This window comes from Vombatus ursinus, unplaced genomic scaffold (assembly GCF_900497805.2).
Source record: "Vombatus ursinus unplaced genomic scaffold, bare-nosed wombat genome assembly UNPS02014789.1, whole genome shotgun sequence".
Lineage (NCBI taxonomy): Eukaryota > Metazoa > Chordata > Mammalia > Diprotodontia > Vombatidae > Vombatus > Vombatus ursinus.
The window spans coordinates 10311538-10332338 of NW_020954567.1; the positions used below are offsets into that span (position 1 = coordinate 10311538).

A 20801-nucleotide genomic window follows, 5' to 3' on the forward strand; every position below is an offset into this window, starting at 1 on the left:
GTACCTACTATGTGCCAGACACTGTGCTAAGTACCTCCTAAATATCTAGGTGCTTTTATCATCCTCATTTTATAGTTGAGAAAACTGAAGAAGACAGAGATTAAATGATTAGCCCAGGATCACACAGTTAAGATGTGTCTGAGGTTGGACTTGAACTCAGGTCTTACTGATTTCTGGCCCACTGTCTTATACACTATAGTTATCCCTACAGTATTTGAGAGTTGGCAAGGACCTTTAAGGAAAGCTAGTCCAGACTCTACAACTCAGAAAGAGTGGCCCAGAGAACTGAAGTCACTTTCCCAAGATGACCATGTCTCCATGATCTCCCTTCTCTTCTGCCTATTTTCACACATGACCATAACTCTCTTCCTCCTGCCTAGGGTCAGGAAGGGACAATCAGCTACATTGTGGGAATGTGAACCAGACTCTCTGGACAACAAGTTGCTCCCTTTCCCAATGTGAATAATTACACGCAACAAAGACTTTAAGGAGATTAGAAGGCATCGGTCACATGCTACAAGGGTGGAGTCCATACTCCATAGGAGTCTCCCCTCTCCCAGCACAAGTGCATCCAGGGTAGACTGTCCACTGTGCCACCCATGGCTGACCTCAATGAAACTGACCCAAGAAAAAGAACTCTTAATTATAGCTCTGAATATAGTAGTCACTGCTCAAGAAAAGGCATATTTTTAAAGAACTGGTCCTGTTCAGAACATCATAGTCTGAGTGCTGAATATGCTAACTTGTTCCTTCTTACTGCTTGTCTGTTGTTGTTTGTCCTTCATTCTCAAAGAGGACCATGACAGCAGGAAGGTGATGCCATGACTTGCAAGTGAACTGGCTTTCAGTGAGGCAGCTGCAAAGTCACCAGCCTCACTGTCTCCTCTGGAGCCATCTGGGTCCAGTGGCAAGATATAGATCAGGATGACTGGAGATGGCCCCAGATGCAGACTACTTGTCTAATTGAAAACAGAAGGTTAAATTTTATATGACCTTCACATAGGAAAAGCGCTCAAAGGTTTTTCTAATCCAACCTAGACTCAGAAAATGAACCCCTACAATACCCCCCAGCAGTTGGTAGTTGATATGGGTCTGTTTGTTTTAGATTTAAATTCCCATTTGAGGAAGAGAAGAGAAGGGGGATGGTACAGAGGAAGACAGCATGTCTGAAATGATTTTACAGTTAATGTTTTATTAGTCAACAAGCATTTATTAAGCACTTGCCATGTGCCAGACACTGTGCTAAGTGCTAGGAACACAAGTATAAGCAAAAAAGAAAGACAGTCCCTGCCTTCCAGGAGTTTACATTCTAATGGAAGGAAATGATACATAAGAGGAAACTGAAAAGAGAGCAGTTGAAAGGGAAGGTACCTGTGTGGAAACATGGTGGTGGAGGTATCTTCTAGGATAAGAAGGCTGCTGGAACATGATGGAAAAAGCAATCTAGAGAGTCAGGACCAGAATCAGGAGAGGAGTGGAGTGACCATGGCTGGCCTGGGCACTTCCTTAAAAGGGAAATTCCAAGATGAACTCACCAATCGGAAGGACAGAGAGATCTTCGAGGGCAATCAGACTGGTTCTATCCAATATTTGACTTGATTGAAAACATGCTTATCATATTTGTAAATAGAATAAAACTAGGTGGAATGGTTAACCGGATAAGAGAATCAAGGAAATTATAGATTTGGAAAGGACTTCATCTAGCCTGACCTCTTTCCTGAACAAGAACCACCTCTACAGTATTCCAAACAAATGCTCATCCAGCTGCTTTCTTTGAAAGGAACTGAAGGGAAAATTCCAAATTGTTCCATTCCACTTTTGGAGAACACTAATTGTTCGGCACTTTTTCTAACTTCAAGGTTCCATTTGCCTCTTTGTAACTCCTCCCCATTGTTCCTAGTTCACCTTATCAAAGCCCCATTGGCATTCTGTAGATAGATAAATAGATAGATAGACAGACTGACAGACAGACAGGTAGATAAATAGATAAGTAGATAGGTATGTGGGTGGGTAGGCAAAGCATTTATTAAGCATTTATTATGTGCAAGACACTGTTCTGGTGTTAGAGATACAAATACAAACAAGCAGGACAGTTTCTGCCTTCAAGGAGCTTACATTCTAATAACAGGTGAATTGAAGTTAGAGGGACTGACACTACCCACACAAAGGGTATGGTGAGAAGACTGCCAGGGACTGTTATAGAGGCCTGGACCTCCAATAAAATAAACAGAAACTCACCTATCAGAGTCAAGAGACAGAGTCTAAAGTTCTGGCAGGAAGCAGGTGGAGATGGTGGACCAAGTAAAGGAAACACGGTGAGGAGACAGTCAAGAAATGATAGAGATTTCTCTAAGTTCGATTTTTCAATTAATTGTGGACAATACTAACTTGAGTTATCTTTCCTATCTTTCCCACAAGATAGGACTTTATGTAGCTCAGTCTACTCCACCATGTCTCTGTTCCATTGACTCCTTAGAATTCCCATTGTTGTATCTGCAGGGAGTGTAAGAGCAATTCCAGTAGGTTACTGGGTGTGTGCTCAGTTGATTGTATGATAGTTTCCCATTGTCTTTTGCTATAGGGACAGACAGCACAGTAATCAGCAATGGTGTGTCAACTCCAGAAATCCTGCCTAGTAGCATGTCAGCCTTTGGAATTCATCAGCTGTATTTTATCAAGGTCATTTAACTATGACAGGAGGCTTCCATGAACAATATCTCCCATCTCTCCTGGGCTAGACAAAGTCGCAGGAATGTTTATTAATTCCAGCTCAATGTGGAAAAAATACAAGATATATGGGGTTGTGGGCTAGCTAGGTGGTGCAATGGGTAGAGCACTGGGCCTAGAATCAGGAAGACTATGTGTAACCTCTGTGGCAAATCATTTAACCCCTATTTGTTTCCGTTTCTTCATAAGTAAAAAGAGCTGGAGAAGGAAATGGCAAACCACTCCAGTATCTTTGGCAAGAAAATTCCCAAATGGGGTCATAAAGAGTCAGACATGACTGGAAAACAACTCAACAATGGAACTGTCTCCTAAAGAAAAGATATGCATCCTTAGGGGACAGAGGCATAATTCCTTTGAGAGCTAAGGGATTTCAAAATTATGATTTGACAAAAAAAAATTTCATCTCATTCTGTTTTTGTTGTTCATCCTACATTCTTGAAGAAGAGGACCATGACATCATGGAGGTGATGCCATGACATGCGAGTGAATTGGATTTAAGTGAGGGAGGGCTGTGCAAAGTCACCTGCCTCACTTTTTCCTCTGAAGACATCTAGGTCCTGTGGCAAGATATAGATCAGGATGACTGGAGATGGCCTTTCATCCATTCTAATTCAAGTGATGAGACAAACCCCAGGAGTTCTAATGCTCCCAGGCTTAAACTGGAGGCTCCAAAATTATATTTGATCCTAAGAACAGGCAAATGGTGAGTGCTGCCAGGCTACAGGGAACACAAAAAGCCTCCAAGGCAAACAATGATGAAATGTCAACCTTGTGTAGCATCGATATGTATTGATATGTAAGGTCTATGCAATGAACAGTGGTCTAAAAACCAGCTCAAATTCCAAAGCAAAGATAAGAAATCATTGTTGGTTGGTGATCATTTAACAATTCAGGTAATTCCTTGTTATCACAAATGCCATTTTTGTCTTGTGGAACACTCATGATTAAGATGAAATATTATCAACATGAAAGCTGAATCTCGTGATAATAGCCCCTTTGTTTTACTGAATAAAGAAGTCCTCTTTACTTCTCCCTTGACCCAGGAGACCATGGCCAAACAGGTTACAGTCATTGGAGCTGGAGTGAGTGGCCTAACTGTCATCAAATGCTGCTTAGAAAAGGGACTGGACTTAGCTCTTCTCAGCAATGCAAGGATCTAAGACAACCCCAAAAGACTCATGATGGAAAATGCTATCCACATCCAGAAAGAGAACTATGGAGTCAGAAGTGCAGATTGAAGCATACTATTTGCTCTCTTTTTGTTGTTGTTGTTTCTTCTTCTTTTTTTTTTCATTAGGCAATGGGGTTAAGTGACTTGCCCGGGGTCACACAGGTAGTACGTGTTATATGTCTGAGTCCGGATTTGAACTCAGTTCCTCCTGAACCCAGAGCTGGTGCTCTATTCACTGTGCCACCTAGCTGCCCTGTTGTTTCTTCTTTCTCATGGTTCTTCCCATTGGTCCTAATCCTTTACAACATGGCTAATGTGAAAATATGTTCAATATGAATGTATATGTAGAGCCTATATCAGATTGCACGCTGTCTTGGGCAGGGGAGAGTGGAGAGAGAGTAAGAAAATTTAGAACTCAAAATCTTATGGAAGTGATTATTGAAAACTAAAAATTAATTAATTAATTAATAAAAAGAAGAAAAATTATAAGTTATAAGAAAAGAAAAAGGGTTGGAACTCACCTGCTTCTAGAAAAGTGATGACATTGAAGGACTGTGGAATTTTAATGTGGGGCTTCTCCCCAAACATGTTAGGCATTATAGCCAAAGGAGGTATTGAGATCTCAACAATGTATTGATAGAAGTTTCATGTCTAGATGGAGGAAGGTGATGGATCCATTCTTTTTTACCCCAGACAGACCAAATCTAAAGTACCATGGCCTATTTTTGACATGGTGTTAGAGAGAACATTGACTAAGATGATGACATGGAATCATGAAATAAGATGATCAAAAGAAAGAATCTGGAAAAGAGAAGATTTATAGGAAACATTCAAGTTGTCTTCAAAACTTTGAAGATTGTTATGTGGAAGAAAGATTAGCCTTGTTCTGTTTGGCATCTGAACTAAGAACAATGGGATGAATCTATTTAAAAGACCAATTGCAACTCAAAATGAGGAAAATATTCCTAATGGCATCAGCTTCCTAGACATTGAATAGGCTGTCAGAGGAAGCAATGAATTCCTCATACCTAGTATGTTCAATCAAAGGCTAGATGATGCTATAGAAAGAGTCCATACATCAGATTCAGACTGCATAAGATAATCTTTAAGGCCCCTTCCAGCTCTAGGACTTTAGGATTCCATGAAAAAAAAATTGGCATCAACAGTTTTGCTTCTTTAGTTCATGAATAACCAATAGTCTTAGGGAATCTTCTCCAAAGATTTAATGGAAGAAGTTCAGTTGGCTTTCTCTTGGTATGGGGGGGGGGGGAATATCATGTATAATAACCCAGATTCAAATAAATGATTTATCTTAAGTGGGACATGAACTCCAAGGGATTTCACAATCTCAAGATCAGGCTCCAAGACACAAGGAGTTAACAGGAACCATGTTGGATGCTCATAGACCTAGCCTATCAGGTTTTTGTACTGATTAACTGAAAAACTATTTAAAGTTGAGGGGGCAGGGTTGGAGGTCAGAACCCATGGGCAAAAAGCATCAGTTACATGCTAGGGGAGTCAAGCTACATGGGAACAGGTCAGAGTGCAGAGCTCTGAACCACGGCAGAGTTCAGAGACCAGCCAGGTCATAGACCAAGATTCCTGTAAACAAAAAAGTCAGAAAAGTACCAAGTCAGCCAGTCAGTTAGTCAGTCAGCACAGCAAAGCCCGGATAAGATAACCCAGAGTCAGCCAGTGTCTGAAGCAAGGCTGAGATAAGTAATTTAGAGAAGTAGCAAAGTAACAACTGCCCACTATCAACAGAAGTGTCAAGCAAAATCCCCACTTTGATATTATAACCCCAGTACCTCAGGGACACAGAGAAAGGCATGATGAGAGTTAAAGTTCTACAGGTCAGACTTCTTCAGTTTTTGCCAAGAACAAAGGAAGGGCCATCTTAAAAGTACAGGTTGCTTTTCTCTCCACCGTAAGTCTGAGCTGAGCGACTCTGGAGAAAAATCCCTGGCTGAGAGGTCACTGAATTGTTTTTCAAGAGACTAAAAGATTCAATGAAATGTTTAAATGTCCCAGGCCCCTCTGCTTCTATCTCTGCCTCCAAAAGGCAAGCATTTACTCCTAAATATTTATTCTTTCATTCTGTTTATAATTTTCTCCTTGACATAAAACCTATAATGTTTTATAACTGTTCTGTGATATGTGCAGCTAACTGTGTACAGGGGAAGGGCATATAGCTGGAAACATACAAAGTTTAACTAAGACAGAGGGCTGTACCTCAGTCTATAATAGTTAGGGAATTCTTTAACCTGGGGGCTCTGAGCTATCTATATTTGTCAAGTCAAGAAACTTAATAAGTGTTTACTATATGCTAGGCATTGTGCAAAGTGCTGGGAATACGAATGCAAGCAAAAATAAAAAATAGTTCCTGCCCTCAAGGAGCTTATACTCTAACGAAAAAGACAACATATAAAAGAGAGCTAAAAAGTAGGGGATTGTGAGAAAGTACTCATGCAGGACATGGTGGCAAAGTCTGGAAAGAGACAAAGTTGGATGAGGAATGAAGGCTGGGTGGCCTGAGCCCCTACTCAATAAGGAGGTTCTGGGAGGAATTCACCAATGGGAGAAAGGGGCAGCAGGGGCAAAGGGGATGTTCTGGGGTGAGAAGACGAAAAGGAATGAGAGAACTTTCAAAGTGAGAAGACAGCTGAGGCATAGTGGTGGACAATCAGAAGCAAAATCAGGAGAGGAATTTCTGAGAGAAACTAATGGTTTTAATTATTAATTTTTTTACAGACTTCCCAAAAGAAGAATTAAACTGGATCTGGATTTTTCCCCTTGGGTATTCTTAAGCCATTATTTAATTACAACTAGATAGCCCAGACACAGATATTTCAGAGAACTCAAGTCGCCAAAGTAAAGAGGGTGGATTAGGAGTAGGGAACAAGAAGGTCATTTCCATTGAACTATCCAGTGGGAAAAGAAAGGTGTAGTATGAATAGAATCTGTCTCTTTCCTTTACCTGGTGGGAAGAGAGAAAAACCCTCACGAAGCCAAACCTTGCCTACCAGTGACACTTACTGAATACAGAAGCATATCCTGGAAGTAATCTATGTTTCAGAAAAGGGCTGAATTGTATAATAGACCCTCAATAATTTTTGTGTCATGGACCTCTTTGACAATCTGGTGTAGTTTATGGCCCCTTTCTCAAAATAATGATTTTAAATAAATAATATAAAATACATGGATATCTTTAGCCAGAGAGACTAGGCAAAAGAGGGCAGTTCTTTGTTGGAATGTATTTTGTTCCCTCTATATGTTCAGAAACTATATGATCCGCAGTACATAAAGCAATGGCAGACTGATTTTGAATAATTTGTTGGGGGGGGAAACTGTGTGGAGGAAAAAGTAGGAATAAAGAAGTATAGATCCAATACAAATATAGGGAATGTCAAAAGTTTTAGGGCAGAATTAAATGAAACCTTTAATAGCTTTTTAAATAGATTAAAGCTATTAAAACTTTAATAGTTTAAAACTGCCCTAAGACTTTTGGAACACACTACACAGGAATGTTTCCATTAAGTTTATTAAAGTGTCCTTGAACCACTTATTTTAAAAAGTAGGAATTTAGTTAATATTTGCTGAATTGAATTTAACTGAATTAAAAGAAATGAAATCACTGTTTTATGCATCTATTCTAACCATGGCTCTCTGGGACCAAGGCTCAGGAATCCATATGTACCCAATAAGGTGGATTAAAAGGCATTACAAGACATATAGCTTGAAATAACCCATTATTTGACTGAATATAGTGAATTAAGGTGTTATTCTTTTCGTTGTACCATGCTGTCTCCATAAATGTAAGAAATACAGGTCTTGTCCTAAAGTAACTTCCAATCTTTAATATACTTTATACTCAGTTATCTAGCATCATTAGAGTGAACCACAGTCTAGGCAAGGGAATTTTCTAAATAACTAAGAGTGTGATCTTCAAGTCCTTCAAAGAACTGCAGCTATACATACTTCAGGAGGAGACATTTCCTCATGAATACTCTGATGCATGAAGCACTTGGCTTATTTTGAGTGTTAAATGCATGAAGTTCATGCTTGCACTGCCCAAAAAAAGAGATGGATGATGATTTTAAAACGTCAGCCTTTCAAGGGTTCCTGAGGGGATCTGTGGCAGTTCAAGCTTCCCAACTATAGTGTTGTCCATGAAATGTCTATCACTGGTATGCTGTACAGATTATCTTCCCATTCTCTGAGCTCATCCAGTGACATATGTTGTGGAATATGTGTCTTGGCTCATGGTGTCTAATAGAAGACTGCTTCTAGCTGCCAACTACTCCCCATGGAAAAGCATTCCTCTGCATCTATGAACTCTGTCCTATTCCAAGAGAAATTTCTATCTGCTGTCCCTATTGCTCTTCATCATTCCCTATCCTTTCATTTTCTCCCACGAATCAACAAGTTTCAAGGACAGATCCTACACAGTCAGGATTACAGGAGCCCAGATTACAGGAGTTTGCATTGCAAACAGGTCCTTGTGATTGGTCTTGGGAACAGTGGAAGCGATGTTGCAGTGGAGCTCAGTCTTGTAGCATCTCAGGTATGCCAAGCTCTTTAAAAGCCTTCTCACAAATCTATGCTTTGAGGTTGTTAGGCATGATCATATTACAGAATCATAGAACCTATAAATTGTAAGGGACCTCAGGGACTATCTGGAGCAAGCATATACAAGACCAACAAGTTATTGTCCAGCCTCCATTTGAAGGCATCTTGTGAGAGGAATCCATTGCCACCTAAAGCAGCCCATTCCACTTTTGAATAGCTCTAATAGGCAGAAAGTTTTTCCTTCTATCAAACCAAAATCTGTCTTTGCAACTTTACCCCATTGCTTCCTATATCTCTAATCTCCAGACCAAAACCAGTAAGTTTAATCTCTCTTGCAACATAATAGTTCTTCAAATATTTGAGGACAGTTATCATATTCACCTCAAAAGCTTATCTTCTCTGTGCTAAACATTTCTATTTCCCTCAACCATCCTCTTGAGGCATGCCCTGCCACATTTTCACTATCTTTGTCGCCCTCTTCTGGTCTGCTTTAGCTTTTCTGTGTCCTTAAAACATGGCACCCAGAACTTAATGCAGCACTCCACATGTGACCTAATGAGGACAATGGGTAACATAATTATTTCCCCTGTCGTTCTGGACTCTGCGTTTCCCTAAAAGTAACCTAGGAGAGTATTGGCTCTTTTGTTTGCCGTATCATATCATTGAATCATATGGATTCAATGGATTCAGTTCAAGCATATGCAATCATTGCAACCAAATAAAACTGCCAAAACTTTTTCACAGCAACTGTTGTCTAGTCAAGTCTCCTCTATCCTGGATTGGTGAAGTTGGTTTCAGGAGCCTAAATGTCACATGTTACATTTAACCCTATTTAAGATCATTCTTCTAGACTGATGAGATCTTTTATTATCTGAAGTGTGTCTATCATGTATCTAGCTCTCTGAGCTTCAGATCAATTTCACATTTGATATGCGTTTCTTCTATTCCTTTATAACCATGGCAAAGAAATATTTAATGGTAGAGGAGCAATGACAGATTTCTGGGGTGCTACACTAGAAATATCACTCCAAGTTGAAATTGACATGCTAATGGCTTCTCTTTGGGTCAGGTCATTCTACAAGTTCCATATACATGTTATTGAACTATCGTCTAGCCGCTATCTTTCCATTTCTTTTGAGAGGTGCAGAATTTCAGTCATAATGGGCTCCAAGAGTATTTAAAGGTAAGGAGACTCTTTTAGAACTCCAAAACTCAAAAAAATGTCTTAATTCAATCTTAAAATTGTCACTTCTATGACTACCTGAATCCAAACAGGTTTTTATCTAATTAATTAGAACCTTCTTAGGAATGTAAGACTACAGAAATGTAATATTTCTTTTTTCTTTCTAAAAAATCCTAGATGTATAACTGATACCATATTGCTTGCCTTCTGAATGGATGGGGGAGAGGAAGGAAGGAGAGAGAGAATTTGGAACTCAAATTTTCTAAAAATGAATACTAAAATTTGATTAATTAAAAAGTCATGCAAGCAGGGGCAGTGTGGCATAGCAAATAAAGGACTGGATTTGTAATCAGAGTGCCTGGTTTCATGTCTTGGCTTTGCCACTTACTACCTGTATGACCTTGGGCAAGGACCCAAAAGACGGTGAACTAATTGTGCCTGGGCAGGGCAAAGCCAAAAGTGGAAGTCTGCAGTTGTCCTGTTGTACAAATAGGTTATCTGTCCTGGGCATGGGGACAAACGATTAATCGAGCCATCTAGTAACTGGTTCCCTCTGATGTTTCCCTCAGCATAGCTGGCCTTCTTGCTTTGATCCTCCAGTCAGGTAGGGGAGGTGAGATTTCGCCTCCCATCCTACTGGCACCTGCCACCATTCTATTTTGTCTGGTCATGCAAATGATTAAAAGTCTTGTGGCCAAAAAGATCTCAATCTATTCTCACACTTTAAATGCATAAGAAGCCTGACTTTCTGGCTTGGGTTGTGGCACTGAATGTGAGGGCCTAGCAGGCTATTTTTGGTAAACAGAACTGATGCTGTGGGATAAACCTAATGTCAGGTTAAGGCACCTGATGCCTGATGCAACAGACCCCAGAAAAGGCATTGGACTTCAGGTTCCAAAAAGAGGATGGACAAAATAATCACTGAGGACTCTTCTAGCTGTAATCATCTTCTGCAAGAGGCCTTTAATGGCCCCTTCTGGCACTTAAGCCTTCCCTTCTAAGATTATTTCTACTGTGTATGTATCTCATAGTTACTCATTTATTTAACTGTTGTCTCCCCCATTAATATGCAAACTCTGAGGGCAGAAGCTGGTTTTGTATTTTTGCCTTTCTCTGTGTCTCCAGCATTTAGCATAGTACTTGGCTTCAGCTAAATAAATCCTTGTTTGATCTAAGGAAAAACATTCAAGATATCTTATTTGTTTCTTGGGGTTACTTTCTGAGGCAAATGAGTGTTGGTGTGATGTGTGGACCCACTTATATGGGTCCGAATCTGACACAGATGTGGAGTTTGGGTAATAATACATATTTAAATTTTTCAGGCTGACTCACAACTGCCAGGGCTAGCTCCATTTTGAATCCATAGTCAGCTCTTTTCTCGGCTGCCATAGGTTATGTTCTTTTTACCTGCTTCCTAATTGGAATGTTTTTTGTGTGTCTGGATCTGATGGTCCAGTGGGTGCAGTGGGTGCAGATGGTGCAGCGGATAGAGTGCAGGGCCTGGAGGAAGACTCATCTTCCTGACTTCAAATCTGGTCTCAGACACTTATTAGCTGTGTGACCCTAGGCAAGTCATTCAACCATACTTGCCTCTGCTTCCTCAAATGAACTGGATAAAGAAATGGCAAACTGTTCATTTCTTTGCCAAGAAAACACCAAGTGGGGTCATGAATAGTCAAACACAACTGAAGAACAACACCATCTCCACAAAGAGTTTGTGTCTTTTTTTTGTGCTGGATGTGGTATTTCCTACTGGGCAAGTAGCTTCATCACTAAATGTCATGGTCAATGGATTCTTATCCTGATGCCCCACTATCATCACTGCCCTCTAGAAACTGAGGAGTTACATTCCACACAGTTGCTCCCCACTTCAAGCAGATGAATTGTTCAACTTTTTCTAGTGCTTGGCAACTTAGGTTTTTTACTTATACATTCTTTACAAATATTTATTATCTCCTCTGTCAACTGTCCCACACACATATCAATGAGTAATAAAAAGGAAAAAGAAAACCCTCATAACAAATATTTTCAGTCCAGAAAAACATTCCCACACTGACCATGTTCAAAATTGTACATAACACTCTGCATTTTATGCCCATCACCCTTCTGGCATAGGGTGGATAGAATGCTTCCTCACTGGTTCCCTTGAATTGTGGTTTTGCACTACTTTGATCACCACTGTAGTCTTTCAAAATTGTTTTTCTTTATGAAGTTTTTGTCACGTTATAAACTGTTTCTCCTAATTCTGTTCACTTCACGTTTTATTAGTTCATAGAAGTCTTTCCAGTTCCCTCTGAAACTGACCATCTCATCATTTCTTATGACACAATAATATTCCTTTTACATTCATATACCATCATTTATTTAGTCATTCCCCAAAAGGTAGAACCCCCTTGGTTTCCAGTTTGGGGGTATTATAAAAGGGCTGCTGTAAATATTTTTAAATATATGGATTTTTTTTTCTGTCTCTCTCTTCTTTTTGTCTTTGGGTATAGGCCTAGAAGTGATATTGCTAGGTTAAAGGATATGAACAGTTTAGTGACTTTGGGAACATAGTTCCAAATCTGGGTTTAATTTTTAAAAACCCCCAAGGACATGCAAATTTCTTCCTAACCAATGACCAATTGTCCTTCCAGTTTAATCAGTGAACTCCTTCATATTTCATAAATGGATAACAGGGCACAGCTCTGCCTTTGCTCTTTGTTGGCATATTAATACCTGAGTTTTGTGGTTCTGTCATTTTTCAATAGTATCCGACTCTTTGTGACCCCATTTGGGGCTTTCTTGGCAAAGATACTGGAATGGTCTACCGTTTCCTTCTCCACCTCATTTTACAGATGAGGAAACTGAGGAAACAAGGTTAAGTGACTTGCCCAAGGTCATACAATTAGTAAGTATCTGAGGCCAGATTTGAGGTCAGGAAGATGAGTCTTCCTGACTCCAGGACCGGCACTCTATCTATTGTGCCACCAATACTGATTTACCTCTGTTATAGGAGTCTTACTTTTTGTGATTGTGAATGAATGGATGAAGTGAAAAAAAAAACTTTTATTAAGTGCATACTCTGTGCAAATGAATGTGCTTAATGCTGAAATTACAAAGAGAAAAGTCAAACAGTCACTGCTGTCCAGGAGCTCATAATCTAATGGGAAAAACAACACATATGGAAGGTGTCAGAGGGAAAGGTCCTGTGGTCCTTAGAGTGCAGCTGCAAAGCATTAAAATGACTTCTTTAATGTTGCTTCCACTAAAAAAATCACATCTGTTTCTAATGGTGAAGTATTCAACAGTGCCACAGATCTTGGTGCCAAGAACTTTCTTTTCTGGGTCTTAATTAATAGATATAACTGGAGCACCTGCAGGAACAGTTGCCAGTCTACATCACCACGGGAGGTGCTCTCCTAGGTTATGGCTGCAAGCACTCGGCTGGTAACACTGCTATTCTTAAGATGCTTGGGGTTGAGGTCCTAACCTGTCTCCTATCTTATTTCATTACATAACTCTGTGAGAAAAGTGCTATGATTATTTCCTATAAGCTCTCAGAAAAATACCCCCTAAGAACTAGAAAAACACTATTCTAGACACCTTAAACAAAGAAAACAGCTAAACCTCACTAATAATGCAGGAGGTCTGCATTATTCAAATTCAATATTCAATATTTTAAAAGCTGTTTTATTCCCTCCAGATACATCATTACCTCCAGATAACCCACTGTTAGGCTTACCAAGAGCTGTCTTTTAGAGATCCCCCTTTCTAAGGAATTGGCAACGTTCCTTCTTAATTAGCCTACCAAAACACCAATGTAAATATGTTGACTTCTATTTGAATTGTGATACACTATGGACTACTAAATTTCTATCCACCTTGAAAACATTTATTCCTTTAAGTTGCAAACATGTTCTCTGAAAACTTGGTAAGATTTTACTTGATTAGCAAAGGATAGCTTAAATTTCTATAGCACTTTTTGTGTTTTATTTTATTTGAGGCTTACAACAACACCCCTAGAAGATAGGTAAACCAGCTATCGTTGTCGGTGGTGGTGGTGGTGTTACCACTATCACCAACTCCATTTCACAGAAGAAGGAACAGAGGCTGAAAGTGTTTAAGCAATATGCTCACCATTAATTACATAGGTAGTAATAGACTTGGAATTGGAACCTTGACCTTGGTCTGGAAACTAAGTACAACAAGTGAGCCACTAAACTAGACTGCTTTTCAAGCATTCATAAATTATAAAATAAATAGGCTAGTTTATAGAAGAGTCTCACAAGGTCATGAATTCCTTAAGTTTCCTCCTTGTCCCTCATGAGCCCTTCATCTATCCCTATGATGTCAGAAGAGGAAGAAGGTTTTATGGCTTGTTTTTTTTTAATTGAAGAGGTCAAGCAAAATGAGTTCTGAATTACTGTCAAAGATAGAAATAAGGAACTGACCTGGCAAAAACAAACAAGCAAAGAACCAAGAGACCTAGCCATATCATACCCTGGTAGTCCTAAAAAGAGACAGGAAGAACAGAAGGTCTAATAGTACCCAAGTTAGCACGTGTACAGAGCATGGCCCAGGCATGCCCCAATAGCAATTAGAAAGCAATCGTACCCAGCAAGTGTAATTAGGCAAACCTCTCCTTTGCGGTCAGGTCTAGTTAATGGGCAGCAATAGACCAGGGCAGGAGGGAAGTGGCTAGGACTGGGAGTCAGGATAAGAAGTTGGTGGATACCAAGGGACATAGGGAGGATCTGGGAGAAAGGAAAACAGAGAGCTGTGAATTCAATGGGCCATGCAAATATCAGAATGTATAAAAGTAAATCCAAAGAAATGAGGCAGGTGCAAAAGTTAATATCCAGTGATCCAGAGCAGGGAAAAGCATAGTCTGAGTAATAAAAGCAACAGTCAGTCTGGAGAGATTTAAACCAAGCAGAGAAGTACAAGCAGAAATGAGTCTGAGTACATGTGTAGGGTTCAGAAAATTTGAAGGAATGGACAAAGCAGATGGAAATCTACCATGAGAAGATAGCAGATGGGAATCAAGATGGGAAGATAGTATATCAGGGTGTGGTCAAATTAAGCATGTCCTCACACCAGTATTAGTAGAGTATGACCCTTGATCCAAGAACAAAGCCTTTCTCTTGTGTCAGCTTTCTTTTTGGTACCAGTGGATAAATAAAGGCTTCTCCTGGAACGCTTTTCCCTAGAGCTACACTCCTAAGGTGTTTGTGATGGATGGTTATAGGGCAAACAGAGGGCTAGTTAGATCTTCACATTTCTAACAGGAAGATTGCCAGAATCAAATACAATAAAGAAAGATTTCACCTCTTGAAAACAACTGTGTGATTCTTATTCTACTCTCAATTTTCGCTAAATTCTAAGTGTTGGCATGTAAGGGATGGTTAGTGTAAGTGCTGCCTTGGTATACAGAAAAATAATAAAAGAATCAGAGGAAGGCCTCCTCCACTCTGGAAGGACTCTATGAAGCAGAGCTTTTGCAGACATGGCCTAAACAGGGGTCAGCAAACTATGTCCCATGGGCCAAATCCAGCCTATGGGCCAATTTTTGTTACTGTTGGATAGCTAAGAATGATTTCTTTTTACATTTTTAAAGTTTTATTGTATTTTAAAGTGTGAAAACAATTCTTAGGTCATGAATCATACAAAAACAGGTGGCAGGACCTGGCTGTCAGGCAGTAGTTTGTTGATCCTTGATCTAGACTATTAGCCTGGAATGAGGGAAAAGGTATGTATTCACTTTTTTGGCATAGGCCTGTGTAAGATACCTCTAACAAATAAGCTTATGATGTGTGCAACCGAGAAAGAACACCGTGCTAAAAAGTATGAATGAGATCTCACCAGCCACAGTGAAAATTGAGTATGAAATTCCATTACCAAAACAATGGTTCCATAACAAAGTCATTTACATCTGCAGAAGCCTTGAGAAGTTTGGAGAGGAATTGAATAATTAAATATGACTTTTTCTTTTTATTCTTTCCACTAAGGGGCATCATTAAAGAGCTCAACCAGAAGAAAATGAGCTGTATTGCTTACCTGGATGAACTTGCTATGCACATAAAAGCAAAGCTGAACATCTTATCTCTGTTCCTCAAGGATCATGGACTGAGAAAGGAAGTTTTCCTTGGTCCCTGTACCTCTTACAATGCCAGCTATCAGGGCCTGGGAAATGGGATAGAGCCAGAAATGCCATCCTGACTCAGTGGAACTGAACATTCAAGCCTTTACAAACTGAAGTCACTGCTGATTCTTCTGTGTCTACCTTAGTGTCTCATTGGCTAAAGGTCTGGGGGAACCTATTTGTTGCTGTTCTGTTTGTAAATCCTCACTTCATTTAAGATTGACTGGAGTTGGAGAGCTAGGAGATGATCAGTTGTGAATGACACAGCTCTTCTCAGCATTACAATGATGCAAGACCATCCCAAAGGATTTATGACGAAAAATGCTATACACCTCCAGAGAAAGAACTGATGGAGTCTGACTACAAATGGAGGCATACTTCTTTTTTTTTAACTTTCTTTCTTTTTCTTGGGGTTTTTTTGGTCTGTATTTTTTTTTGCAACATGACTAAAGTGGAAATATTTTTTTCCATGACTGTACATGTATAACCTAAATCAAATCACTTGCCTTCTCAATGAGGGGGAGGGAGAAGAAGGGAGAGAATTTGGAACTCAATTTTAAAAACAAATGTTAAAAATTTTTTTTACACAAAATTGGGAAAAAATAAAATATTTTTTAAAAAATAGAATTATGGGGCCAAATATTTTACCAAACTTAAAATTATACCCTAAAGTAGAAATCACCAAGATTATTTGGAACTATTTTAAAAATATTACATTTTATCAATGGAATAGGTGAGCAAGGTTTATCCATGCTATACAACTGTTAGATGTCTGAGTTAGTATTTGAACTCAGATCTTCCTGGGCCCAATAGCTCTTTTATCTACTATGTCACCTATCTACCAATTAATCACAATCTACCTTGATGACTATGCATGTATTTTGCAAGAGTTTCATTTTCTTTTTTCCAGGTTGGGGGGTGGGGTAGGAGGGAGAGAAAACAAATGTTTAATAATTGAAAAAAGTAATTTTTAAAAACTCTCTTTCCATCTTTAACTACCATTACTCCCTTAAATTAATCCTCTACCCCAGTCAGGCTGGTTATGTCAAAACCCACTAATTAGATTCCTAACTGCTGAATCATTTTCCCTTAAGTAGATCTTGCCACAGAATTTCATCATAAATATCTCTTTTTAAATGTTCTAGTAGCATTAAATTGAATTACTTCCTTCTTTCAATGGCACTTTTTCATAGCAAGTGAAAATTAGGATCCAGCCTCAGGGATCATCCAGTCTACCTCTCTCATTTTGCAGATGAAGACATCAAAGCCCAAAAAGATTAACTACCTTGACCAAGTTCACCCCAAAAGTTGGTGGTAGGATCATGTCTTGAAGATAGCATTCCTAATTCCTCATCTCATACCTTTTTTTGCACTCTGCCTTGCTTTGAGCAGTAGATATTAAAGCAACAGTGAGAAGTTTGATGACAAATTCCAAAATGATTGGGAGTCGCTTAAATGATTCAGCATCATTTGTTTTCAGAGGCAAAAAAAAAAAAGTAGGGAAAAGTGGACTGATTCCCTGTATGTAAAGCCACAGAATCATAGAATCACAGAATTTGAGAGTTGGAAGGAACCTCAAAGCCCATCTGCTCCAATCCATACTAGAACAAGATTCTCCTCTAAGCATACACAAGAAAGTGGCCATCTAGCCTTAGTTAGATGTGTAGCCAAAGAAAAATCATCACATCCTGAGGAAGACCATTTCACTTTTAGATAGCTCAGATTGTTAATGAAGTTTCTTCTTACTGTAAACCTAAACTTGCCTCCTTTCAATTTCTACCCATCATTTTTAAGTTGCCCTCTTGGGACAAACAAAATAATTCTAATCCTTCTTCCACATGCCATCCCTTCAATATTTAATGACAGGCAGAACCAAGATGGCAGAGTGAAAGCAGTGACTTGCTTGAGATCTCCCCCAAACCCCTACAAATACCTATAAAAATGGCTCTAAACAAATTCTAAAGCAGCAGAACCCACAAAAAGACAGAATGAAACAAATTTCCATCCCAAGACAACTTGGATGGTTGATCGGAAAGGTATATCACGCCAGGCAGGGAGAGGAGCATAGTTCGGCATGGGCGCACAGGCCACAGCGACACTGGAGCAGGCCTCAGAGGACTGAATCGCGGGCAGCTGTGGCAGTTTCCAGACTTCTCAACCCACGAACGCCAATGACAACTTAGAAGGTCAGTGGAAAAGTCTGTTTCTGCAGTGAGAGAGAAGCTAGATCTCAGTTCCCATGCCCGAGTGTGGCCCTGGGGTGGCGGCTGCTTCCTGAGCTTCCAGCCCACAGATTGAAGTAGAATCTGGTGGCTGATCAGAGGGGGATTGCAGGGATCTCTTTGCCAGTGCTGAGGCAGGAATCTCTTGCTTTGCCTGTGCTTGGATCTGGGTCACAGTTCTGAGTGGCAATCCTAAGGCAAAAATGAGCACTGCACTGATGAGCTTGTAGTGGTGGTGGAGAGGAAATTCTCCTCACAGTTCCAAGGTAGAAAAAAATGCTTGTGGTCATTCACAGACCACATCACAGGCCAGGAAAGGAGTAAACACCTTACCCCTTATCATACCACCTTGGAAGAGCTGAAAATTTACAGGTCCCTAGAAGTATCTCTGAAAACAGCTGTACAAACCCTTGAAGCTTGGGACAGTACATTCTCCACATTGGAAGCAAACCTCTACCTTAATAAAGAGTTTATAATTCAAGTAATTGGCTGGAATCATGAGAAAACCGCGTAAGAAGTGTCAGACCACAGAATCTTTTTTTTTTGGTAACAAAGAAGATCAAAATATACAACCAGAAGAAGACAACAAAGTCAAAGCTCCTACATCCAAGGCATCCAAGAAAAAATATGAATCAGTCCCAGGCTTTGGAAGAGTTTAAAAAGGATTTTGAGAAGCAAGTAAGAGAAGTAGAGGAAAAACTGGGAAGAGAAATGAGAGTGATGCAAGAAAATCATGAAAAACAAGTCAACAGCTTGCTAAAGCAGATCCAGAAAAAATACTGAAGAAAATAACACCTTAAAAATAGCCTAACCCAAATGGCAAAAGAGGTCCAAAAAGCCAATGAGGAGAATGCCCTAAAAAGGAAAATTGGCCAAATGGAAAAGGAAGTCCAAAAGCTTGCTGAAGAAAATACTTCCTTAAAAATTAGAATACAGCAATTGGAAGCTAGTGACTTTATGAGAAATCAAGACACTGTAAAACAAATCCAAAAGAATGGAAAAATTAGAAAACAATGTGAAATATCTCATTGGAAAAACAACTGACCTGGAAAATAGATCCAGGAGAGAGAATTTAAAAATTATTGGACTATCTGAAAACCATGATGAAAAAAAGAGCCTAGACATCATCTTTCAAGAAATTATCAAGGAAAACTGCCCTGATATTTTAGAACCAGAGGGCAAAATAGAAATTGAAAGAATCCATTCATCACCTCCTGAAAGAGATCCCCAAAGGAAAACTCCTAGGAATATTGTAGCCAAATCCAGAGTTCCCAGGTCAAGGAGAAAATATTGCAAGTAGCCAGAAACAAACAATTCAAGTATTGTGGAAACACAATCAGGATAACATAAGATTTAGCAGCTTCTACATTAAGGGACAGCAGGGCATGGAATATAATATTCTGGACGGCAAAGGAGATAAGATTACAACCAAGAATTACGTGCCCAGCAAAACAGAGCATAATCTCCCTGCTGCTTTTCCCTGTAATTTCATAGGTTAATACATTGCTGATGATGTAGGGTTAAGTCCATCCTGAACTCTTATAAATTAATGAGAAGATCTTTGTCTCTTCTTGTCTTGAAAAACAAATCTGACTCCTCAATCTACCACTTACTATTTCAGTGACCTTGGAGAAGCAATTTGACATTCCCAGAACTCAGTTTCCTTATCTTCAAGTGAAGGGACTGGACTATATAATCTCTAAAGTGTCTTCTTACATTCTTTGATTTGGGGATCCTATACAAAAGCAAGATCAGTATGAATAAACAAGTAGATGGATGTGTGGCATGCAAAAAAAAAAGCTAAGATCTCATAAAGTAATAACAGAAACATAATATCCAAAAGGAGAGAGGTGATAGTTAATATTTAATGGTATAATCTGCCAGTTAATCCCAATAGTTAATCTTTACTGGACAGGCCAAATGTGGAATATCATCTCCAAACCTTTACCCAATAGACAGCCTGGTGACCAGACTTTCCTTGGGTCAGTGCCTCATCAAACATGGGGTGTGGCATTGAGTTGACTGGGATCTCCTTAGAGACAGAGTAACAATAATAGTAATAATAATTATATGTTAATACTAATAATAGTGAGTACTTATATAGAGCTTTGGACAACTAGATGGCACATTAGATAGAGTACTGGGCCTGGAGTCAGGAAGACTCATCTCCCTGAGTTCTAATCTGACCTCAGATGCTTCCTAGCTGGGTGACCCTGGGCAAGTCACTTAACCCTGTTTGCTTTAGTTCTTCATCTGTAAAATGAACTGAGAAGGAAGTAGCAAACCACTCCGGTATCTTTGTCAAAAAAACCCCCAATGAGGTCACAGTCAGACACAACTGAACAACAATAATTATATATTAATAATAATAATAGCTAGTATTTATGTAATGCTTTAAGATTTTCAAAGTGCTTTACAAATATTATTTGATCCTTACACTCTGAGAGATAGCTACGACTATTATTATTCCCCATTTTACAAGTGAAGAAACTGAGGCAGACAGTGATTAAATAACTTGTCCAGAGCCATGTAACTGGACTTCCTGACTCCATGTCCAATGTTCTATACTGTTCATCTCATGTAATATACATCTAGATAGTGCTTCAAGGTTTATGAAGTACTTGGCTTATAACAACTCTAAGATATGTGGCTTATAACAACTCTAAGATATGAGAAGAAACACACAAATAAGGAGTGAACACCCCTTCCTGGAAACCTTTCCCAGCTTTCTGGAGGCAATACTGAATTCTGTTTCCTCTCCTCTTCTCTCTAAATGTTGACTCTTCCACTCCTTCAGGAAACCTC

At 39.4% G+C, this 20801-nt stretch overlaps 1 protein-coding gene across 1 annotated transcript in view; it reads left to right on the top strand.

Moving 5' to 3' along the window:
* LOC114047529 (dimethylaniline monooxygenase [N-oxide-forming] 1-like) overlaps nucleotides 1-20801 on the top strand; it is a 61143-nt gene that overhangs the window by 28758 nt on the left and 11584 nt on the right. The window lies entirely within an intron of this gene.